A 26,197-nucleotide genomic window follows, 5' to 3' on the forward strand; every position below is an offset into this window, starting at 1 on the left:
TGTGCCCTTCATCCCAGGCCTGATCAAATCTATTTGCTAGTTTTGTCACTTTGCATCTCTGTTAATCTTGGTACTTGAAATTAAAACAAAAACAAACAAACAAAAAAACACTCCCGCTGTAGCTCCAAATAGTTATAGACTTTTTGTAGTATTTTGGAGGAGGTTTGCGGTGGAGTGGGACTAGGGGGTGTAGCACTAGACTACACATGGTTTGCAAAGGTCCTGAGCCTAATCCAGCGCCTCCCAGCTCACCTAACCATCAACTGACAATCCCCACTTCCTTTATCTAACTCACACACAAAGCCAATCGTTCCCCTGTTCTAACTCACCCCAAGGTCAAATATTGGACAATTGGAGACCACCCTTATAGCCCATAGTCCATCAACGTTATTCAAAACATCCACTCCTAAGCTTGCTCAAACTTGCCTACTTTGCCCTGCCCATTTCTTCCCAGACAAACCCCAATAAAGGCTCTGGGCCATGTTCTTTTGGGAACTGTGAGCAATAAAACTTCCAATGGCACTGACCCCATTCCGTGTCATCACTAAGTTACCTCTGTAAATTAAATCATGGGTATCATCAAAACAAGAAGCAGTGCGGGTGTCAGGGCCAAACTGTGGAAAACATTGGGTGCTATTCTAAGGCGTTTAGGCTGTTGCATAGGAAATGGGAGAAACCCAGTGTAAGGTTTTTGAGCAAGCCACAACATAAGTCTGAGCTTTAAGAAGAGAATTCTGGCAGTGTGGTGGAGAAGGGCGAGATTAGACCTCGGGAAACCAGTTTGGACGCTGTCTAATTGGATATAGGAAGTGAAGGATAGAGAGGGGTCAAGGATGATTCACGTTCTTAGCCTGGTTGACCAGATGGATGGAGATGGCATTAACAAAGGTACAGAGCACAGGAATAGGGCAAAAGATGAGATCACTTTGGCACTCATAGAGTCCAGGGGCTGCTAGACAGGCAGGTCTGCAGACCAGTGGAGAAACCAGCCTTCACGCTTTAGAGTTAGGAGGCATCTATTCAGTTACATGAGATTTTTTCCTTTATCATATTTTAAATATTCAGTTTGCTACACTATCCAATACAAAAGTAAACATAATTCATAGTCAAAATTTATTTCTCTGATGAAATAGATGTATGGTACGGGATAGAGTTTGGGGTAGAAATATAAGTTAATTTGTCTAATTGAAGGCAATGCAGGCTATTTACTGACAAGGATAATTGAAACAGTTAGGTTGGATGCTTAATGATTTATCAATATCAAAGAATGGCATTGTTTTTGCACACAGACCAGAATGTTGGTTCTGAACTCCGATACCACAGTATTTTAGTACTAAAGTAATAGGCCAGTGTTTAAGATAAAATCAGAGTACCTTGTTTTTCTTATTTAGTGTCTTGGCTCACTATGAAGCTATTAGTCACTGCTTGTATATTTTTATTCTATTTAATCTGTCCTCTCCTTGAACTGCTAAATGAATAAGCCAGAAAAAGTGAAATTAGTGAAAGTTTGAGCTCATGATGCTAAATAGTTGCATTAATTCATTGACAAAAGTGGCACATAGTTTATCAAGTATACATCTATTTACAGCCTAAATTATAAGAGCCAAGAATGCTTCTTTTCTCTAAGAAAGCTTGTGTTCATTAGTACCCAGCCAACCAATCTATGTACCAGAATTACACTAAACAGAATGTCAGTATATTTAAAATATTCAGAGTATATTCAGTATATTTATAATATATGCAATTTCCGTCTTCTGAATGGTGTTGGCTGGATCCCTGAAAAACAGTAATTTTCCACTGTAATCATTTCAAGATTACCAAATTATAGAATTGTGTAGCACACACAGATTTTAGATAAGCAAAACCACCAGCAGCTTTAAATCTGTTCTTTTGAATACCAGTGCTTTCTAAATGTCTCCCACTGGGGGGAAGGCTGTGACACAAGTGACAGAAATTGAGCTGGGCCGGGGAGGGAGAAAGAGAAAAAGAAACGTATTGGACTCCATACTTCCAGTTGCTTGCATAGCCCCTGACACCCTATAACTGGTCCATTAGCAAGTGCTGGCTCTGCCTTCATAGGATTTCCAGAATTTGATTCTGGTCCAGGCCACCAGCATCTCTTACCTGGAGTTTTGTAATAGCTTTCTAGTCTTCCTTTTGCCCATGACCTCTTTGTTCCTTGAACACCCCAGCCCCACTGGGTTTTGCACTGTCTGTTCCCACTACCTAGATTGTCTTTCTCTTGGATTTCCACGTGGCTGGTCCTTGTCAGGTCTTCACTGAGAACTCACCTCAATGAGGCTTTCCCTAGCTACCCTTCCCCCACTGACAGCGGCTCTCTCCTGCCTCGTCTCCCTCCCCACTGACCGCTCTCTAAGGTACTATACATTTTACTTCTTTAACTTGTTTATTGTCTGTCACCCTACTAGAAGGTTAGTTCCATGAGCACAGGGATTCCTTTTGGTGTATTTTTCACTGCCTAGTGCATGCTGGACACTTCGTAATGAGTGCTTGAATGAGTGCTTCTTTAGTTATAGCAGAGATATTATTTTCCCTTAAAACATAAAAATAAAAACAGTGAGTCGATTTGAGTAAATAATAGTACAAGTGGTGTGCAGATACTGCAACAAAGGGTAGCAGTGAAACACTGAGAACACTGAATTAAAGTGGTGAAAAATAGTTTGCCAAAGTACAAATTAAGTCACATCTGACCTTCTGGATCCATGAGCTTAAGTCATTAATGCCACAACAAAAGCTCATTGACTGGGCTCCACTAATTTAAATTTGTGGAAGTTTTAGTAAAACTACTGAATTACACCTACACCAACTGTAAAAATGGAATGCTTAAGCAAAAAGAGTGAAGATTTAAAATGGTTGAGCTCCTACCTATGAAACGTTTCCAGCAGCTATTTATACTCAATTGCTACGTTACTCCTGGGATCTGATAGGCTGAAGTGGAGGCTGACCCCCCACCACTTTAATTTTCTTTTAGAGGTTAATGGTTCTATTCATTCGTTCTTTATTGAGGTCACGTTGGTTAATAACATCATATAAATTTCAGTTGTACAACATTATAATTCCATATCTGTACACTCTGCAGTTAAATATATAGTAATGGAAGGAAACTTCCACCACTGTAATTGGCTTTGTGACCTTGGGTGACCTCAGGTACCTCTCAGAAGCTTAGTTTCTGCATCTGTAAAATGGGGAGAATAATGTTAGCTCACAGGATTGTGGTGCATGTACGGTACCTCAGGGCCTGGCCTACAGTACGGGCTCCATAAATGTCCTTCCTGTCATCATTCATAGGTGTTTGTGTACTGCTGTATCCTCAGCACCACAAACAATACCTGGCACACAGCCATCACTCAATGAACGTTGATTAAATAACTATCATCATTCATCATCATCTTTGATCTAAGCTTAGCTACACTTGCTCCTCTCCCCAATTCAAGTTTCTAAATGTACTTGAAGGTGATGAGTTACTATTCTTCAATTCAACTCTTTCCTGCAAAAATCCAGACAGAATTCATCTCCCATGAGATAAATTATTCAAGTTCAAATTATTAAAGTTTTTCGTGTGTGTATTTTGAAATTACAGTATTATGTTTGAAACCTTATTATGTAAAGTTAACAGATTTAAATCACTGGCGTTCATTTTTACATAATTTAAATGTTCTTTTGGTTGAGCTGTTTCTTGAGCACTGCTCCAAAACGCCTTCTATGAGATCAAAATAAATTGATGGGCACGATGCAATCTTATGTGTGGGTAGTGCTGATTTTAGATTCTTCCCACAGTCTTCAGCAGTACTAGCAGAGATTGTAAACCCATTTTGCATATTCAGAGAGATTTTGCGTTTGTGTGTGTCACCCTCACAACTTGGCGAAGCAGCAGTTATGGCATCATTATAATAGAGGTACTTGTTTAATCCAGCATGTCTTTTCCTGTGTCCCCAGCTCCACAAAAATACCCTTTCTCCCATTCCTATATGTTCATCTTCATCTGGTAATTTGCTATATAATTTAACCCATGATCTGATAGCCAGAGTTCCTCTCAGTCCAAAGGGGATGGAGTGGCAAGTAAACTCTTTAGTTTGAGGAGAATATGGAGGAAGAACAGCTGTCATTTATTCATCAAGATGTTCAGAAGCTTATTAGATGCCCTGGGGCTATCCACGTGTTCTAGCCGGTTAGGTGCCCCGTGGAAGAAATAGTAACATGAGGTGATGAAAACTATGACGGAGCCATGTCCAAAATGTTATGGAAGCTCAGGAGGAGTTGGACAGAAGAGGGGTTTGACCTGGACAGAAGAGGGGTTTACAAAGGCTTTCCAGAAGAAGACTCACCAGAATGGGGCCTTTGAGTATGAGAAGGGCTTTTTCAGCAGGACCACAAATGTGAGGAGGGGTCATTCCAGACCCAAAGATCAACTTGAGCAAAGATGTAGGATTGTTAAAGTTTAACAAAATTAACAATAATTTCCTAAGAATATTATCTAATAGTTTCTGTTCACGTCTCCATAGTTGTCTCCAAAATATTTGTGATCTAGTTAATCTTACAGGAGCCAAACAAGGGTGACTCATTGCATTTAGTTGCTACAGCCCTTTAAACAGACCCACCCCCACCACCTTTCCCTTCCACCCCCATGGCCCTGACTTTCTTGAGAGTCAAATTCTGTTCTGGTTATCTAAATAAAGAAATTTTAAAATACTCCAAAATTTAGTGGCTTAAAACAACCATTTGATTATAGTTTACAATTCTGTGGCTCACGAATTCAGGCAGAGCTCAATCCCGTGATTCTCCTGTTTCACACTGAGAACAGTCACTTGGTATTCATTTGGCAGATAGACTGGTCTGGAGGGTCCAAGATGGCTTCACTGTCATGTCTGACCCTTGTTAGGGGTGGCCGGAAGGCTGGGCTTAGCTGGGACCGCCCACCACAGCACATCCCAATGTACATGAGAGAAATCTGTAATGAGCCCTACATTGTTTTAAAAATACAGCCTGGAGAATTGGATTGAATAAAAAGCTAGTAATGTTATCTATGATATATATCTATAATATATGAAAAGGTAAATAGTACTCTTCTATCTTTAGAAAGTCACTTTTTAGTTTTATAAACTTGATTTTGATTTAAGCAAAGTTTAAACACTTCGTCTTAAAATTCAGTAACTATAACAAAAAATGTCATTTTTTTCACCTATCAGATTGACAAAGATTTTAAAAATCTGAGAAGATGCTATGATGGTTAAGGCTATAAATTAGTTTAACCTCTTTGGAAGGCAATTCAGCTATTATCAAAATATAAAGTGAATGTACTTTTTGATGTAGTCATATATTTCTAGAAATTTTTTCTGTAATATCCTGCACATGTGTGTAAAGATATATTCAAGGACATTTATTGAAGTATTGTCCCTCCAAAAGTTGTTGAGACAATAGCAAAAGATTAGAATCAACAAAGGGCCTAGCAGTACTGTTAAAATAAATTGAGATGATTTTACTATGGAACAGTACAAAGCCATTAAAAAGAATGAGGTAGATCCATATTATTGATCTGATATAACATCCAAGTTATATTCTTTCTTTTTGTAAACTGCTGATGATTTTATTGATAACGATAAAGATAATTGATAAAGAAGGCCAAGCCAAAAGTACGCTTCTGAAAATATCAACTTTAAGTTTTATTTACTCAGTATTAATTTTAGATGCTAGGTTAAATAAAATTAGTGATAATAAGCCAAATGATACAGGAATCAAATTCAGTTTATATAATGCTTTTGATAGCATCAAAGGAGTTAAGACATTCTTTGAAGAAAACCAGTGATTATGTTTGTCAAACATTTATCACTGATGCTAAACAAATTGCAGAATCTCTTAATTTTGACACCAACTTTTCTACCATTTATTAAAAAAATACACACACATAAAAAGGAGGAAGATCTTCAACTGAAAATCTCATGATAAGAAAATTATATTCTTAAGTGAAAAAAATCCAAGCCACTGCATTAAGGCAAGAAAAAGAAATGAAGATGTAAAGCTTGGAAAGAAAGAAAGAAAACTGTCTTTATTTGCAGAAAAAATGACACCACCAAATGCTGTTGAGGATGCAAAGAAACTGGATTGCTGGTAGGAATGTAAAATGGTTTTTTAAAAAAAGTTTGGCAATTTCTTATAAGATTAAACATACAGTTACCATATGACCCAGCAATTGTACTTGGGCATTTATCCAAAAGAAATGAAAACTTAGTTGGACACAAAAACTTATACCTGAATCTTCATAGCACCTTTATTCACAATAGCCCCAAACCGGAGACAACCCAGAAGTCCTTTGAGGTTAATGGCCAAAGACACTGCAGTGTATACACATCATGGAATACTACTCAGCAGTCAACAGGAGTGAACTATTGGCACATGGAACAATGTAGGTGAGTCTCCAGGAAATTATGCTTCGAGAAAGAAGCCAATACCAAAAGGTTACATACTGTGTGTTTCCACTTACATACCATTTTCGAAAAGACAAAATTTTAGAAATGGAGAATAGATTAGCAGTTGCGGGGGGCAGGGGGGAGGTGTTCAAGACGGAGGGGGTAGGAGGGAGTAGGAGGGAGCTGGGTATGGTTATAAAAGCGCAACTTGGGGAGTACAAGTGAAAGTGTGGAAATCTGAATAAGGTGTGTGGACTGACTTTGCTTCAAGCAATCATGATTCAGCCGCAGGGGAAGTTTTTATCTTCTGAAATGTCATTATACATAATTTAAAATTTTAAATCAATCATTAGTCCCAGCCACGTAGGTGTTCCTATGTACCGACGTGTTGAGTTGGAAGGTGTGCTGAAGGTAACGGAGGCCCACGCTTCCAGCAGGAAGCAGGACGCCCCTCTGCTGATCGGATCCCTTGCTGTGACGCTACTGTGGCTGTTTGATGTTTAGAAATAGACCCAGTGGCCTGTTTACTCAGTTTATGGTGACCAACATCACATCATTGCTGAGTTCTTTCAACTTCTTGTCGGTTGATCTTGTTCACCTAACATTTGTTGGGGAAATCTCTTTTTAGGAGATAAACACTTTCACTTAACAGAAATAGAAACATTAACTGAACAGTCTATAACAATACCCTTTTAAAGTATCCTGCATCCCACCCTAGCAGTAGAGAACCGGGAGTATCACAAAGTTGAAATTTTAAAATGTGAGATTTAAAGTACAAAAAGGATGATTTGATTCTATGATGAGCAGATCAAGCACTTTTTTTTTTTTTTAAATTCTCTTTCCCTTCCCCTGTCTCCAAGGCCACGAAAGATCTAAACTATTTCAGACCTGAAAGATGCTCAAATCTGTCAGTGCTTAGCAGTTGGAAAACCAATGCAAATAGAACATTGCACCTCCCCAAAACCTACTGTTCCTGTTCTTACAACACAAAAGGCCATGTCACAGACCATGAAAAGCATAATCCTCGTTGATTATACTAACAGTAACACCAGAAAAACGTATTTAATGCCAGAAACCAAGCATTCGTTTCCTTGCAAGCAATGCAGTGTGAAAAAAAATATATAGAAAAGTGGTACCTTTGGCAGCTAGCACATTTAGAAATAATGCACAAAAACACTAGGGGAGAAACAGATCTGAGGTTTGCTGAAAGTACAGGAGTTTAATAAAGTTTCTTGTTAATGGAAAACCCTCTTGGCTTTGCAGGAGTTAGATCTTTGATGCACTTTGGAATTTACAAATAAGGTCAGGATTAGGCAAAACCAAACCCTGTGGAGTGTGAGTGTGTGTGTGAGAGAGTTATCTTCAGTGTCCACTTTGGGCATGGATTCTGTCACTGGGAATGGACACTCCATGGGGACCTCTGAGAGCCACCTCTCTTTAGCCTGCTCAGTCCTCAGAGGCAGTGTGGGAAGGGCCACCGTTCCTGAAACTCCAAAATCATGCTCTGAGCAGGCAGAGCTCCTCTGGTGCTAACGCCATCGCCTGCTTGTGCTGGTGTCCTGTCTAGAGTTGGGTTCATGTCTAGGCTGATCAATTGTCCCAGTTTGTCTGGGACTCGGCGGTTTCTTGGGACACAGGACTTTCACTGTTAAAACCGAGTCAGTCCCAGGTTAAAGACTTAAATGTAAAACCTAAAACTATAAAGCTCTTAGAGGAAAACCTGAGGGAAAAGCTTCATGACATTGGTCTGGGCAATGATTTCATGGGTATGACACCAAAAACTCAGGTAACAAAAGCAAAAATAGATAAGTAGGACTACCTCAAACTGAAAAGCTTCTGCGCAGCAAAGGAAGCCGTCAACTGAATGGAGTGGAATGGCAAATTATGGAATGGAAAAAAATATTTGCAAACCTTATATCTGATGTGTGGTTAATTAAAAAAAAATATATAGATATATATAAGAAACTCTCATACAACTCAACAGCAAAAAAACTAATAACCTAATTATAAAATTGGCAAAGAACTCCAAGTAAGACATCCAAATGGCTAACAAGTATATGAAAATGTGTTCAACATCATAAATTATCAGGGAAATGCAAATTAAAACCACTATAGGCTATCACCTCACACCTGTTAGGATGGCTACTATCAAAAAAACAAGCGATAACACATGTTGGTGAGGATGCACAGAAAACGGAACCCTTGTATACTATTGGCAGGAATGTAAAATGGTGCAGCTGCTATGGGAAACAGTATGAAGTTTCCTAAAAACAGAACTACCCTATGATCCCACAATCCCACTTCTGGGTATCGATCCAAAAGAATTGAAATCAGGATCTCAAAGAGATACCTGCACTCCTATGTTCACTGCAGCACTATTCACAACAGCCAAGGTCTGAAAACAACCCCAATGTCCATCGCCACATGAATGGACAAAGAAAGTCTGGTGTATACGTGTAAGGGAATATTATTCAACTTTACAAAGGGAAGGAAATCCTATCATTTGTGACAACATAGATGGACCTGAAAGACATTAAGTCAGTCACAGAAGGACAAATACCACTTGGTGTCAGGCCGATGAGGCAGCAAACGTACAGAAGTAGAACACAGAATGCTGGTGGCCAGGGAATGGGGACGGGTGGGGATAAAGGGAGTTGTGTAGCAGGTATAAAGTTACAGTTGCACAAGACGCATACGTCCTAGTGACCTGCTGTACAACGCAGCGACCACAGTCAACAGCACAATGTTGGGCACTTAAAACCTCAAGAGGGTAGATCTCATGTCGAATGTTCTTACCACAAACACACACACCCACAAAAGCAAAGGGACACGAGGAACATTGTGGAGGGGATGGATTTGTTTATTCCACTGATTTTGGTGGTGATGGGATCCTGGATGTCAGCATATATCTACACTCATTAAAATGTACACATTAAATATGTATCTTTTGTATGTCAAGTATACCTCATTAAAGCTGAGATATGTGTATGGGGTACCTAGAGTAGACAGATTTATACAGACAGAAAGTAGAATGGTGATTGCTAGAGGTTGGGGGACCCTCTGTGTGAGGTGCTATGATTTTGCTCATTTTATTCATTGGGAATTTGCTCCGGCTCTCGTATCTCATAGAGAGGTTGACCTACGATTCAAGCTCAAGTTAGTTGGGTTCCACTGTGTGTGCTTATAACCACTACACCATCGATCATCTATTTTTAAAGAAAGATGAAATACTTGAGATGGAAAAAATATTCTATGGAATTGAATTAACTCATTTCTGAATCATTACTTTTTCCTACAGAGTCTTAGATATGAATAAAGCTGCAACTTTTCTGTATCTACTGATTGGCTTTCATAATCTCAAGGTATTCTCTAATGAGATACAGGTTCCCAAAGTTTTCACAAAAGTAAAGGGAACTTCCGTAGTTCTGGGCTGTTCTTCCAGTTGTATGCCGCTATGCAAGATTTTAAATCACTGTTTGCCAATGCTTAGGCGGCTATTAATAATATATGGTGCCACGTGTCTCTGTGTCAGCATTTCTGAGTCATGGCCAGGTACCTATGCTTTAATGGGATCTGACTTACTTACATAAGCTCCATTAACTTGACAGAGTTTGAGTCTATAAAACTGAAAAGGACGCTCCAACCTATGATATTTTTCATCTCTGGTTATAACAATGATGTGAATTCAAAATTATCCCTATAGCCTCATGTGACTTTGTTTTAGTCATTGCTTAACTGCTCTCTTTTCATGTAGAATGAACTTTCTCAAAAGAGGAGTGTACCCTTGCTATTCCCCCCTCTTGCTCCGTACTCACTGCTTCACCCCTTGCAGCCTGGTTCTGTGGCTCTGCTCCCTCCATCATCTCCTAGATCCGATGGGCCCTTTTCAGATCTTACCTGGCTTGGCTTCTCTGAGTGTACTATTTGCCACTCCACTCTTCTTGATATTTTATCTCCCATTGCATTTCAGGATAGCAGTCTCCCTTGGTACTTCTCTTATCCTTAAGCACTAACTTTTAGTCTCTCTTGCTGGCTGCTTTTTTATCCTTCTCTTTCCATGGAGATATTCTGTCCTTACTCCTCTTTCCCGTTCTAGTCTAAATACCATCTTCTACGAATCTATCCTCCACCTCACTGACTTGGGGATCTCTCTAACATAAGGTGAATAAATCTTGGGGTCCCCAATGCCCATCTCAGCTTGGGGTGGTATTCAAAGAAACACACCCCAGTGACCGAAGGCAATTAAAAACACTTCCATGTTCACTCCTATATGTCTTAGAGAACTTGAAAAGAGGTCTTATTATTAATCCCAGATACTGTCTTCCCAAATCCTCTTTCCCTATTATGCAGACATTTAAAGAATGAACTAAATTTATATGCACTGGCCTGGACAGCTAAAATGATTAGTATACTCTTAAGTGAAAAAACTCCAGTTGTAGACAAAGAGGTATACCACAATTCCATTTATGTGTCTCAAAAAGTGTATGTGAGTATATATAGGAAAAAATTCAGCATGAAAAGCACAAAACTATTAATAGGTGGTCACCTCAGGCAAAGTGATGGAGGAGGAAGGGAGGAATATTAGAGGAGTGGAGGGTTTTACACACAGAGACACACACACACAGATGTATTTTAGGTCTTTTTAAATTTTTTGTATTGTTCAATATTTGTCAAGTAAAAAATTCTCTGAGAAGCAAAGCTTTCCCACTAAGATCAAGAACAAAATAAGGATGTCCCTCTCACCACTCCTTTTCAGCATCATACTGGAAATCTTATCCAATTCAATAAGACAAGAAAAGTAAATAAAAGGTATACTGATTGGGAAGGAAGAAAACTGTCTCTGCAGATGACATGGTTGGCTATGTAGAAAAATCTGAAAGAATCCACTCCTGGAACAAATAAGCAATTACCACAAGGTTGCAGGATACAAGGCTAATACACAAAAGTCAATCATTTTCCCACATACTAGCAATGAACAAGTGGAATTCAAAATTAAAAACACAATACCATTTACATTATCGGTATAAACCTAACAAAATACGTACAAGATCTACATGAGAAAAACTGCAAAATTCCAATGAAAGGAATTAAAGAAGAACTAAATACATGGAGAGCTATTCATGTTCATAGATAGAAAGAATATTGTCAAGATGTCAGTTATTCCCAACTTGATCTATAGGTTCAGTGCAATCCCAATAAAAAAGTCCCAGCAAGTTATTTCATAGATATCGACAAACTGATTCTAAAGTTTATATGGAGAGGCAAAAAACCTAGAATAGCAAATATAATATTAAAGAAGAAGAACAAAGTAGGAGGATTGACACTATCTTATTTCAAGACTTACTATAAAGTGACAGTAATGAAGACAGTGTGGTTTTGGCAAAAGAATAGATAGATCAATGGGACAGAATAGAGTCCAGAAATAGAGCCATATAACTGATTCTTCACAAAGGAGCAAACACCATACAATAGAGCAAAGACAGTCTTTTCAGCAGATGGTGCTGAAACAACTGGACATTCACATGTGAAAAATATGAGTCAAGATACAGACCTTATACCATTTCCAAAAATTAACTCAACATGGATCACAGACTTATACGTAAAATGCAAAAACTATAAAACTCCTAACAGACAAGATAGGAGAAAATCTAGATCATCTTGAGTATGGTGATGAAAAAGGCATGATTCATGAAAGAATGAATTAATAAGCTGAACTTAATTAAAATAAAAAATTTCTGCCCTGTGAAAGACATGAACTAGAAAACAAGCCCCAGAGTAGGAGAAAATATTTTAAAAAGAAAATTTTACAAATACTGTTATCCAAAATACATAAAGAATTCTTAAAACTCAACAATCAGAAAAGAACCCAATTAAAAAATGGGCCAAAGTCCTGACATCTCACCAAAGAAGATGTACTGATGGCAAATCAGCATATGAAAAGTTGCTCAAGGTCATGTCATCCGGGAAATGTAAATTTAAAAAATGAGATACTACTACTTACCTATTAGAATGGTCAAAATAAAAAACACTAACACCACCAAATGCTGGCGAGGATGTGGAGCAACAGGAACTCTCACTCATTGCTGGTGGGAACGCAAAATGGTTCAACTGCTCTGGAAGACAGTTGGGCAGTTTCTTACAAAACTAAACCTACTCTTACCAGATGACATGGCAATTGCACTTCTTGATATTTACCCAAAAGGGTTGAAAACTTATGTCCACACAAAAACCTTTACATAGGTGTTTATAGCAGTTTTATTCCTAATTGCCAAAACTTGGAAATAAATAAGTTATCCTTCACTAGGTGAATGGATAAACTGTAGGACATCCAGACAATGGAATATTATTTGATGCTAAAAATAAATGAGCTATGAAGCCATGGAAAGACATGGAGGAAGCTTAAATGCATATGACTAAGTGAAAAAAAACCAATCTGTATAGTTCCAACTGGATGACAATGAAAACAGTAAAAGGATCAGTGTTTGTTGGAGGCTCAAGTGAGGGAAGGATGAATAGATGGAGCAGAGAGGGTTTTTAGGGCAGTGAAACTGCTCTGTATGATACCATATTGGTAGATCCATGTCATTAGACATTTGTCCAAACCCATAGAATGTACAGCACCAACAGTGAACTCGAATGTAAATTATGAACTCTGGGTGAAAATAATATGTCAATGTCGATATACCATTTTGGTGTGGGATTTTGATAGTTGGGGAGGGATAGCATGTGTGGGATCAGGTGGTATTGGAAATACCTGTAGGTGCCATTCAATTTTGCTGCCAACTTGAAACTGCTGCCAGAGTCCCAGAGCATCTCTTCCCACCTTCTAGATCACCCATATGAAATTTTTAACTTATGTGCCTTCCTCACTCAGTGGTGAGCTCAGGAAGGCAGGAGTTTAATCTTCCCCAACATGGTGGCTGGAACACAGTACACGGATGTTCTAAGGATAAGAGCGAACGTGTGTTGAGTACATACTGTGTATGTGGACTTTGAACTAGGTCAAGATGGTACCTGTCATCATCTCAGTCCTCCTTTCCTAAAACCCAGCTCTGCCTTAGTCCTTGCAGAGGGAAGAGCCACAGGTGGCCTTTTTCAACACTGTGAAACCCCACTCCTGGACCACAGATGCCCAAAGCAGGGATGGGGAGCTGGCTTAGACCAGCCCACCCATAGAGGGTGAAGAACCAAACTGAAAAAGCTCAACCCAATCAGGGGTGATGGCGATTAGCTTTGCCTACAGATTCTGTCCTGGGAATTTCAACTGGGGAATGCAAAGGGAGACTCGGTTAGTAGCACAAGCAGAAGGTGAAAAGATGAAGGGCAAGAGACCATCAGGCACTGATTGTCGAAAACGAAGAGAAGCAGTTAAGTAGAGAGATGCAGACTGGAGGGCGGGATGGTTGACCAGCAGCATGTGAGTGACTTGAGCAAGGCCGGGAGAAGGACGAGTGAGTGATGCAGCAGCCAGTGGCAAAATAATGTGGTCCCCAGAGCTGGGCTGCAGTCTTCCTACAGAGCTGTAGGGGGTGGTGCCTCAGTGAGAGTCTGGCCTTCCCTGCTGCTCAAGCCTTCGTGGTATGTTCCAGTTACTGCCTGCATCTGTGTTCTTCCAAAGCCTGCCTGAAACGGATGCTCTACATTGTCACCTGGGCTAATTTTCTCAAGAACATGGAGGCTCCCAGAGGTGAAGTGACCCCCGTCCCTCAAAGTGGTGGAGCTGGGCGGTAAACTCAAGTTCATCAACTCCAAAGCCCTTGGTGCTAGAGCTCTGTCCGGCCATTGTACTGTCTAATGCCTCAGTTGATGAGGCAATGATGAAAGCTAACCGTGTCAACTCCAGTCTCTTTCCAGGCCATGCAATGCAGGCCCTTATTCAACATGAGCTTAGTTTTTATAAATCACATGTTTCCCTTTGCAGAAACCTGCAACCCTTCATTAATCTTGATAATGACTGTACCAGATGGCATCCCAAGCCCTGTAGGTATGTAACCAGCTCAGTTTCAACTTGCTGACAGTGATAATAGGAGGGAACTAGGAAAGAAAACACTGGATCATCATTATGGTGGTTGCATATTGGCCTATTCAGTTATTGTGTTGTCTTCCCTGAACCTCTTTCCCCACCTTTTTCTGGAACTTGTTGCTCTGCCCACTCCAGCTATGTGCCTTGGATGAAAGCTGGCTATTACACATTCCATACCCCTAGCTAGAATTAATTGGGTCTCGGATGGGTATCTGATCATCCCTTCTCTCCTGCAGCCTGGGAAATCATGGTGCCTCCATCCTGTCCGCCTTTGATGGTCCACACATGGGAGTATCCAAAGCCAGGCCAATCAGAGCCCTTTCCCAGGTTTATCAACCTGGGATAAACTAAGAGGGATGTTTAAATGCGTCAGGAATGTTCACTCTCTCTCCACTACAGATGAAGTGAGCTCAGTAATTTTGTGTGTGTGGTAAAATACACATAAAATTGACCATCTTAACAATTTTAAGTGTATATAGTTCATTAGTGTTAAGTACATTCACATTGTTGTGTAACTAATCTCCAGGTCTCCTTTCATCTTGCAAAACAGAAACTTATACCCACGAAACACCAATTCCTATTTCCTCCTTCCCTCTGCTCCTGGCCGCCAACCACCCTTCTACTTTCTGTCTCTATGAATTTGACTACTCTTAGGTCCCTCGTAGAAGTGGAATTTATAAACCCTGTAGTTTTGTAGTTGTTATTTACACTAAAATAATGAGTTAAAGGGACTTTACTGAATTATTTTATGGTTTATAAACACTCTAAATATATTTCAGGCTGAATATTTAACCACTGTAGGATTATCAGCCTGTATTTTACTTTCTGGTATTTCCCAAATGAGCCACGGTAGACAGCTTCTTCATTAATCTTCATAATGACTGTACCAGATGGTATCCCAAGCCTTGTGGGTATGTAGCCAGCTCAGTTTCAATTTTGTGACAGTTCTGTTTCAATGGCTGAATCTGTACACCACTGGTCCTCACCAGGGGTGGTTTGCTAACCCCCGCCCCAAGGGACATTTGGCAATGTTTGGAGACATTTTTGGTTGTCACAACTGGGGGACGGGTACCCCTGGTACTGGTGGATAGAGGCTGGGAATCTGCTAAACATCGTACGATGCACAGGATGGCCTCCACAACAAGCAGTTGTCTGGCCCAAATGTTCATAGTATTGGAGCTGAGAAATGCTGATCTACACAGCGCTCCACACTGACAACAATTTTCCAATCAAGGAATCATAGCAGACATAATGGAATGGAAAAGTGCCTCCTTTCCCTGAAAGGAGACCTGGTGTGGTTCTAATGGCTTCAGTCTACTACCAAGAAAAGCAACATAACACTAAGTTATGTTAAAAAAAAAGTTTCCCCTCTTTAGAGATTCCAAAACTTGACCTTACGTGATGCTTTTATAACCTCTTCCTACATCGTACGTTACATTTTTGGCACTTGACAGTGGAAATCATGAATTACACCAGTATTCCAGTTTTTTGGAGAGGTGATGGTCAGAAATCTTTCTCTTGGTTATTATGCAAGCACGCTTTCAAATTCCTGGCTTGCAAGTGGTCTGGAAAATGGATGTAATACACAAATATATTTCTTTGCAGCAAATATTTCTATATTAGTATGACCATGTAACAATTAACCTGAAATATATAGGACCCAGATAAAGCTCTCTGTTTGGCAGCCCACATTCTATGATAAAAATCGTCAAAATTCCAAGTAATGGCATTTTCCTGATTTCTTGAGAGGATAAGGGGAAGTGAAACTAGACACTTGAGACATTTTTTTTTCTAAGAGTTCTAATTTAGAAGCATTCAAGACTAGCCCCAGAATCTATGGGCTAGTCAGTGACTAAACGAATCCCTGAGTTTAAGTTAGGTACTTTGTGATATAGTTAACTTCCTCACACGATGCTGTTAGGTGTCTTATACCAAGTTACTGAGTATCTTATCTGTTAGGATTCTTGTTATTGGAAGTTTCAGAAGATCCAACCCCAACTGGCTTAAACAAAATGGGAGTTTACAGGCATCACTGAGAGGTCCCCGGAGGAGCTGGGTTCGGGACCTTAACATGATGCGTTCAGGCCTCCATCTACCGGCCTATTGGCTCTGTTCTCGTCGGGTGTTGGCCTCAGTCTCCGGCTTCACTTGAAAGCAAAGTGGCCACAGCTCCACCCTCCCATCTTTCCAGGTTCAAGTCCAGCAAGAAAAGAGAAGAAAGGAAACTCCTCCCTCTGCTAGAAGCCTATCCAAAGCCACAGGGTCCCTCACTGGGGCGCATGCCTTCCCCTGGCAGGGAGCCTCAGGGTCAAGTGCACCCAAGTACAGGACTCAACATAGAGAGGGATGACTCTAGGGGCACATTTCTGACTGTTATCAGCAGAAGGGGAAGTTGTTGATGCTGGGCCATCAAAATAGCGAATGACCACCCGTAGTGTAAACAAATATATAACCAATAATGAAATAAAGCCAAAGAAACTCTTGGGCCAGCTAACTTTTTAGCATTTTAGCATGTGTTTATGGTAGTTTAGTTGGTCATCTCTAGCAATATTTCCGTGACTTAGTTAAAACAAGGATGGCTACTCCCTTTTGTTGGGAGAGGAAACTAAAGGCCCACATGGCTTGTGAGATATTCCCAGTCTCTACTCTGGGGCAGTGGCCTGACTAGAAACCAGGTCTTGGGTTCCTAAAATTGCTTTCTATTTATCCAGAGGTGCTCTGTTTATAGATCATTATGTGGGATATTTTTTAATTAAAAAACTTTTATGAAAGAAAACCAATAAAATGCACCTAAGCAATAAAAAAAAATTTTGTTTAGTAGCATTGGCGAAGTTTCTACTTTCGGTGGGTGAAAGAATTGACCGTCCAGGTGCCTAAAAGTGTTAGTGGTCCTCTTGATGCAATGGGGGTGCTTTAGAGAATCAATTGTATTTCCAGAGTCTGGGCTGGAAGAGCTCAAAGAGTATGATGAAGTTGTAAGTAATACGTGTTGGACTCTCGGATTGTCTGTGAAATCACAAAAGTTGCAGGAAATCGTAGAAAACACGAAGGTCTGTAGAGAGGTGTGCCCTGTCTGCCCTTGGTTTTCACTTGAGCTGTCACTCAAGATGAGCCCTCTGTAGAGAAGTGGCCCAGGACTCAGTGAGCATCAGGTTTTGGGAAGTGAGCAGCCACCGAGTGGTCCCCTGGCAGTGGTTGTTTGCCTTGTATTCTTTTAGGGGTCAAACATCTTTCCGAAAGGTGCTGGGTGGATTGTGCCTTTGTGATTTGTTTGGTGGTGCCCTGAAAATTTCTTGTCTCTGTTCCTAATTTTAGAGCCAGCAGCTGTCATTGCTTTGTTCTAACAAGTCGATAATTTTCCATTCCCCTTTCTTATTCGTATTCCCTTAGTACATCTAATCATTCACTCTGTAAAAACTTCTGACTTGGTCTTCTCATTTTTTTAGCCCCAAGTAAGGATATGCATGTCACGTATGCTATCATTTAGGGCTTTGTCATTTCTGGAACTTCGTCATTGCTTTTAAAAAAATTTTAAAGCTTCTTTTCTTCAAAATACTACCTTTTGTTTTACCTGCATATACCCCACCTATGTAGTATAAACATTCTTACATTATTTGATAGATAAAGTTTTGGCACACCATGTTTTATAGGACATGACATTCAATGCTTTTCATCTTCATGATGAAACAAAACGGTTGCTTTTTGTTTCTTATTTGTCCATGTATTTATTTTTTAGTGTTCCATGAGCGCTAGTAAAATTCCTTGGATATGTTTTACAGGTGGTCTCATAACTTTATTTTTCTATTGTAACATTGCATTGTCTGGGATTTCCTTCAGAATAATCCAGATGAAGGGGGAGGGGATAACGGGCTAAGGAAACATAACTGGCCACCATAACTGTTGAAGTGGGTGGGGGGAACATGGTGGTTATTATACTACCCTCTATACCTTTGTGCATGCTTGAAATTTTCCAAAATAAAAAAGTTTTAAAATTTTTTGCAAAAATATTATTTTTAACAATTTCCCTTTAATAAAGGTATGATGAGAGCAGAAACATTGCCACCTACTGGTAGAAAATATATTACACTTGTTTTTCTTTGACTTGGATAAGTTGCAACACCAAAAAGACAGGAACGTTCTATTATAGTCTCTGTCTCCAACCTAACAAGTACTAACTCTAAAATGTTATTGACATTATTATTTTCTCAGAACTCTCCATTAATATGAGTTGCTAGGTACAACTCACATAAATTGTATTACAATCTCTGTCCTATCAGTAAAACTAGTGTTTGAAAAAGGTCAACTTACATTTTAATATAGACTCATGATTTTTAACTTTGAAAATCCCAAACCAGAATATAATAAAAAATGTATTTTTGACACTTAAATGTATTTGGTGACTTGCGAATGTGTCTGTATTTTAAGTTCTCATGTTTATGTGAGCTTGACATTTTCCTGTGAGCTCACAAGAAAAGTGCTGCTTTCACATGTGGGGGAAATGTAAGAGAAACTTCTTTAAATCATATAGAGTAGACATAAATATTTGAGCGACAAACACACTTGTGGGATTAAGCAGGATGTTCTGGAAGTCTTACTTGAAGCTTTGATACCAGGATAAGCACAAAGTTGACATCAACATGTATTTCAAGCCCCCTCCCTTCCTTTCCTATGATTATAGTTACATGTTCACTTAATCCTCCTTTGTTTTCTGAGACATAAATTTTATTCTACATAGCTGTCACGTATATGGCTTTCAGATAAAATTTATGATACTATCTGGCCTATTAAAATTCCAAGAGTGACAATCTTTTCTGAGATAGACATTTTTTTCCTTCATTAATTATCTCTATAGGACCATGTCTGCACCCTTCTATTTCTTACAAGGAATTCTGAGAAGGACAGAGTTTCACCCAGTAATGAAAATATGTTGCATTGATCTTGTCAGCCAAGCCTACTGATTATAAGAGAGTTAGGACACATACGTTTATATCTTCCAGGAAAACCTTGTAACTGGCTGGCTCAGGCTCTCTTGCAGCTCCTCAGAGCACAGCACAAAGATAACATTCAAAGATTCTCAGTAATGGCGACACACTTCCTAATCAAAATCATACTTACCAGTTCAATTCAGCTGCAATTTTAAAAAATGAAATAGTGACATTTCCTGTTTGAAGATGATGTAGAATTTCTAATAGTTCAGCGTTGGAGACTATTTTGGGGGGACTGCATTGCACTGTCAAATTGTTAGGTTGTTCTTGGATATGACACCAAAAGCACAGGCCACCAAAGAAAAATAGGTAAATTGGACTAATTCAAAATTTAAAACTTTTGTGCATCAGAGGCCACACTGTCACAGTAAGAGGAAGAGGCTGTATGAGATTAAACTTTAAATGAGTATTATAGAGAATAAGTTGAAGAGAGAAGAGAAAAAGTTCCAGGAGACCTGGTCTAGGAGAACAAAAGGCCTAAAAATCAGAGATATGACAAATCTTGACATTGCTTTGAAATTATGAAGCCAGTCTTCAGTTTGGAGCCATCTCTGTTTGTTCAGTCAAACAACAAATACTTATTAAACATCAACTGAATAAAGAGGGGATTACAGAATTTACAAAAATGAATAATGACACTTTCTTTAAGGAGCTAGGAGATTACATATATATATATATATATAATTTTTTAAAGTTCTTTTATTAATCAAATTATAGCCATGAAAACAACCCTAACAATATTTTTAATTTGCAAATTTTGTTCAGATTAATTTTTTTCAAAATATTCTGAAAACTCACCATTCCTTTGGTTTTTCACAACATAAGAACTAAGTTCTGTCAGCGGCCCGAAGAGAACTCTCTGGGGATTTGGTCATAAGAAGGTCCAAAGAAATTTCCAATGTGTACAGTCCCACTGGAGTGGTCTTAGTCGCTTGGGATGCAATGGAAAAAAAGTCCTGACTAAAATCATCAGCTCTGCTGCTGCTGGCCCAGCTGTGTCACCCAAGGTGATCCATGCACGTCACTGAACCCCGCTTCTGTCAATGGAGGAAGCTGGCCTATCAGAGTTCTGTTTTTTCCAACTCCAAAATTACCTGTGAGGTTTCTTTACCACTTGTTAGGGCTCGAACAAAAAGGTAGCGACAGTGGGGCAACAACATGGAGCTCAACCAATGTTTGAGGAAAGCAAAGAAGGGAGAAAAGGCGCCCCAACCAGTGGTGAGTTGCCCCCCACCCGCCAGGTGAGGACAGAATTCTCTCGCAGGAGAAAGATATGAATAGGACGAGGAGATGCTCCATCCAGGCGTTTCCTCTTGCCGAATACGTTTCCCTCACTTCATGGATGTTCTACAATCACATTTCCAGGCGCGCTCCTGGAAAAACTCACCTGCGCTCTAAGTAGTGATGTTTGTTTTCATCGTCCCAAACAGAGTTTGGAATGCTTTCAACTTGTGCAAGTTTGAAAGGGTTGTGTTGGTCATCCTTTAAAAAAAATAATGTTGATTATAGATTTCTGAAGCTTGGACTTCTTGAACTTTCACTTATAATACAAGCTTATAAACACTAACATTTGAGACTCTATTCAAATTGACCATAACAAGATTTAAATGCCACTTCTGTAAAGGGCTTTTTTCTTTTGCCAACATCATTTAATGCTGGAGGCAAGAGACTTGAAGTGTGATCGATCCCCAGCTACCTCTCTATGCCACTTGACACCCCTGGACCTTTGTGAAACAGTGGCTTTTGAGGGTGTTTTGTTTGTTTGGACAGCAACAGAGCATTTTTATCAAATAGAAGCTTAGCTTTGAGCTCTAGTACAAAGACAGGTGCTCTGGCTAACAAGGTCCCTTGTAGGTTTCCTGGGCTCACGGCCCATCCATGAGATGCTGCTGCAGGGAAACTGAAGGGCGGCTGGAACCCCAAGTTTCAGTGATGCAGAAATATTATAATGCTGTCACCCAGTGAGGGTGACAACCTGAGGGTGACAGCCACAGAAAGACACTTTCTTGCAAAGTCAGTCAGCCTGTTCAGCCTCTGTATTGAGAGTTCATTTAAAAAGAAAAATCTGGGTGCTGAGCCACTTTGGAAAATGAGGCAAATGAAAGAGTCACCGGACATCAATGAAGAAAATAAAGAAAAACACCCAAACTGTAATTAAAGTTTTAATATTTTTCAGTAAGCTGACAAAAGTAAGTAGTTTTCTTCCTTTCTTTTTAAAAAAGCAGTTCTTTCTAAAATTAGTAACCCGAAACCAGGGAAAGCGCGTTTGCTTTTGAGCCCTTTTGTCTTGTTGTTGGCAAATAGCAGATTCTCTGCCAAAGACTCCTCAGCGTAGAAACCTTTTGGTGTTAAGTTTGAGTGCCTCCGCTGGCTGCCCTTCAGGGAAACCGTGAATGTAGAATCTTGCAAGCAAGATCGTCACCTACCGGCCAATATGATCCCCGCAGTAAGCGCCAGGATGGCATTTGGTTGGCGGGGACGGCTTGGAGATGGGCACCTTTAAGTTCACTGGCTGAACTTTCTTGGACAATGTGTGAGAGATCATGTGTGTGTGGTCACCTCAGGGAATGAATGAGAGCTCAAAACTTACCCACTCTAGGAAAGAACGTTCCCATTTCTGTTGCAACTCTCCTGGAAACCCTTCAGACTCTGGAACAACTTGTGTTGTCCAAAATGAACAATGTTTTACAAACTCACCTTGTGAAATAGATGCACTAAAACGATGTCATAGTATTGATTTATGAGCTGCTACGTTTCAAGATCAATCTAACCCATAAATTCTTCCACAAAATACGTCATTTTGGGGGCCATAGGAATAACTAAACCTGTCATTATAAGGAAGTGGGGCGTCCTCGAGGACCGGTATTTACCCAGCACTGCTTATGCCCAGTACCAGGCTAAGTCTCACTGTGAACCACAGATATTTACCAGGTCCCTCATTTCAAAGACTGCACAGTCTAGCAGTTAGCTTACATCAGAGTCTATTTTAAAACACAGCCAGTGAATGTTCTTTCTAGATCCTTCTTACCAGTCTGTGTGGGTGCAGCATCTGTGCAGATCAGTAGGTTATTCTTTTCCTGAAGTATATTTCTCAAGACACTATTTGTAATTTAGAACATACGGTTCAAAGTCAAATAGATCTGGGTTTGTATCCCAGGTCCACTATTTACTAGCTGTGTGACTTTGGGCAAGTTGTTTAACCTCTCTGGGTCTGAGTCTCCTCATTTTTAAAATGTGCATAATAACTTCTATGTCTCGTGTTGTTGTGAGGATTAAATGAGATACTGTGTGTTAATACACTGAGCAGAGAGTTTGGTCTGTAGTAAAAATAAATGTGTTATAAGTATTTCAATACGTAGATTAAATGTATTAACTGGCTTTACTCTCTGACCTGTGGAGTCGGACTTGGTTGGCAAGAGTATTTCCAAAACTTTTACCTTTTATTGCTATAGCTTTTTAGAGCCACTTTGACCCCTCATATTGAGACAAATCAATCTCCAAACTCAGTTTTCCAGTGAGGCAGGTGAGGGAAGTGACGCTTGTCCCTCTGCCAGAGGTCACACCAGGTAAGTCTGTGACTACTCATAGAGATCCCATAATATCCTTGAATTTGACACTGGTTGCAGAATCTATATAATTTTGATTTACCTAAATAACCAGTGCCCATGGACTTTCATTGTTTCGAAGCTGGAGAACTGCCATTTGAAAGCTTTGGTAGTCTTCTCTCCCTGGAGACTGGATGATCACTTTTTGTAGCAGCTTCCTGTGCATGGTGAAAATTGGCAGGATGGGCCAGTCAATCACACAAATATAAAAGGTCCTTGGTGACAACTGTGTGGTCTCTTGTAACCAGAATACCCATGCTTCAAACTTCTTAATTGTCAAGCTTCTCGTGCCATTACACGCAGCCTCCTCTGCACGCTGGAATCACCAGCTTGCTGATGCCTGAGTCCCACCCCAGCATCTGATTCCATCGGTCTGGGGTGGGATGAGGACATGGAGAGTTTTTAAAGCCCCCCAGGTGGTTCTGATGTGCAGCCGATATCACAAACCGCTGTATGAATGGCTGGTTGCAGCATTCGTGAATTATTTTATTTCTAAAAGTTCCAAACCATTCAACAACTGGCCATCATGTTTCCTCACATGGAAACAGAGGATGTTTAGCACAACCATGGTACTAGATGCCTTCAATTTGCTTGAATTTGATGCCATTTCACTGAGTGTTATCACCTTCAGGATTAGACAGCCTCTGGGGGAGATGAATTCTCCCCCAACCCCTGGCCACTGGCTGAACCAGGCAGGCCCAAGGGTTGAGGGAAGCGATAGGGCAGCAGCCACTGAAGCAATAGCTTGTTCTGTCAATGTAGCTTAACGCTGCTGAGGTGAGAAAGCCTTAGGGACTTGAAAAAGCTGGAGGATTATCTTTCTTTCCTAGTCTGTAAATAAAGAGAAAGAGTAAGGTGAAGCCAGCCCCATAACCTCACATACCAAGCCTTTCATATTCACTCAGATAGCAAAGTCTATTAAAATGAAACAATTGCACATTTCGTATTTACAGCTAAAGCATTTTTAACTCTCTCTGTTTCTTAAAATTCTGATACCTTGCTCTTCAAGAAACAAAATGCCTAAACTCCCTGCTTTAATTAAATAAGCTTAAATATTTGTTGTTTTGGCAGATGTTTTGCTGGTAATGTTTGTTGTTTCTCTTAATAGAATGTGACAAAAATAATTCACTCAAATATTCATGACTAATTCTTAAGTTAAATGTACAATGACTTCACAGATACTGGTTTCCCTTGGTTTGGATTTTAAAAATTATTATGGTAAAGTACAAATAACATAAAATTGACCATTTTGACCATTTTAAAGTGTACAACTCAGTGGCATTCAACAGATTCACACTGTTATGCAACCATGCAGTTCCATCTACGTAATCAGAACCATTTAGTTCCAGAATGTTTTTATCACCCCTGAATCCACTTAAGCAATCGTTCTTTATTCCTTCTTTCCCCACATATTGTATGATTCCATTTACATGAAATATCCAGGATAGATTATGAAAGCCATACAGACAGAAAGTAGATTAGTGGTTGCCTGCAGCTGGAGGGGGCTGCTGGGGAGAACTAGGGAGTGACTTGCCAATGAGTATGGGTTTCTTTGAATGGTAATGAAAATGTTCTAAAATTGATGATGGTGGTGGGTACACAAATCATTCTCTTATTCAGTAAGTGCTTACTGGCTGATAAGTGGTAAAGATATGATGTATTTTTTGAAGTACAATAATTTTTGTTAATAATTAATTACAATCAAAAGTTTTAAAAATTACTCTCTGCTCTTTGAGCTCCACAGAAGGGCTGGAAGGATTACAGTTCGCATTCAGTAAGTGTTCCTTACTACATAATAGCAACACGTGCTTATTCAAGAGAAAGCACACAACAAAGCAGAAGATCCCTATCTCCTCCCCACTCCCACTCCCCTACATCCTTAATCAGTTTCTCAGGGGTGTGGGTGTGGCCTGTCGGACATTTCTACAGCTATCTTTTTTATAATGTGCTTAAAAAAAAACCAAGACCAGAAATGAGCTCCCACCATACGGCATGCTTTATAGTTTGCTTTTCTCCAACAGTAGCTGGCCAAAGCCTTTGGAGGTCCAGGCATTGAGTTGTACCTCCTTCTCTGTCCTGGCTGAAGATTCTTGCCCATGCAGAATGTATCCTTAGAGGCACAGAGAGGCTTGAGCACGACCATCTTTTTTAGGAAAAGCAGATCTCGAAGCCACCAATGCAATTTGCAAGGGGCTCCTTAGAAAAGGGCAGTTTTTGTCCTTTGTAGAGCACCAGTCTATGGCTGGGTGCCATGTACATGAATCCATGGAAACTCCAAACCTCCCCGGGCAGCAAAAGGGTCCTGAGTGGAACTGAGCCATAGCCGGAGAGCAGGAAGAGGTGTGAGTTTGCTGCTAGATCTTTGTGGAAACGAAGAGTATTCCTTTTGGTTTCATATGCAAATAAAGTGTGTCTATCTGGGAAGACTACAACTTAAGATTTTATTACAAAATAAATCATAGTAAGAACTATGACCCACATCTATAAAAGACGAGTGGTGAAGAATTCGTGAAAATAAAAAGGATTAAAATTTCCAAAAGGTTTGATTTTGAATGTGATGCTGTAGTATAACTGTTGTATAATGTATGTCATCCAGTTAAGGATTTAAGAGGGATAACATCACTGCTTTTCAGTGACTTCTGCTGTTCTTATTGTTGAAAAGACATTATTAGGCATTAGTCAATTGCCAGACATGGAATAAAAATTCTTAAGCATAAGAGATACTCCAAGCATGAGACCAGTGAATCGGTCAAGTGTCGTTTGGTCAGAAGTAACAGAAACCTTTGACTCTTATGTAGTAAAGAAGTTTGCTGGTGGGATCTGAGCTAGTTCACAGAAGAGCCGGTTCTCAGGGAGGATGGGGCAAGGAGGGACCCTCAATGTGGCAGCAGAGCCCTCAGGCCTGCTGTTGGCCTGGCTCAGAGGCTCCAGCTGTTTTCACCTTTCTGCCCTTTGGCTCAAGACTCAGATTCCAAGAATGGGAGGATCTGATGAGTCTGGCTAGGGTCACAGGTCCTCCCTTGGGCCTGTGGGAATATAAGGCCTGTGGTGTTATTGCTCCAATTCACAGAAATGAGGGGATGGCTAAGAGAGTTTCCATGAAGTACAAAAATAGTGATGGGAGAATGGGAACGTGTCAGAAATAGAGTGGCTCGGACT

The 26,197-nt window shown here is 40.0% G+C and overlaps 1 protein-coding gene across 2 annotated transcripts in view; it reads left to right on the plus strand.

Annotated features, from left to right (window-relative positions):
• Positions 1-26,197, plus strand: part of PRSS54 (serine protease 54) — a 60,887-nt gene that overhangs the window by 14,622 nt on the left and 20,068 nt on the right. The gene's annotated exons all lie outside the window — the stretch shown is intronic.

This window comes from Rhinolophus sinicus, linkage group LG11 (assembly GCF_036562045.2).
Source record: "Rhinolophus sinicus isolate RSC01 linkage group LG11, ASM3656204v1, whole genome shotgun sequence".
NCBI lineage: Eukaryota > Metazoa > Chordata > Mammalia > Chiroptera > Rhinolophidae > Rhinolophus > Rhinolophus sinicus.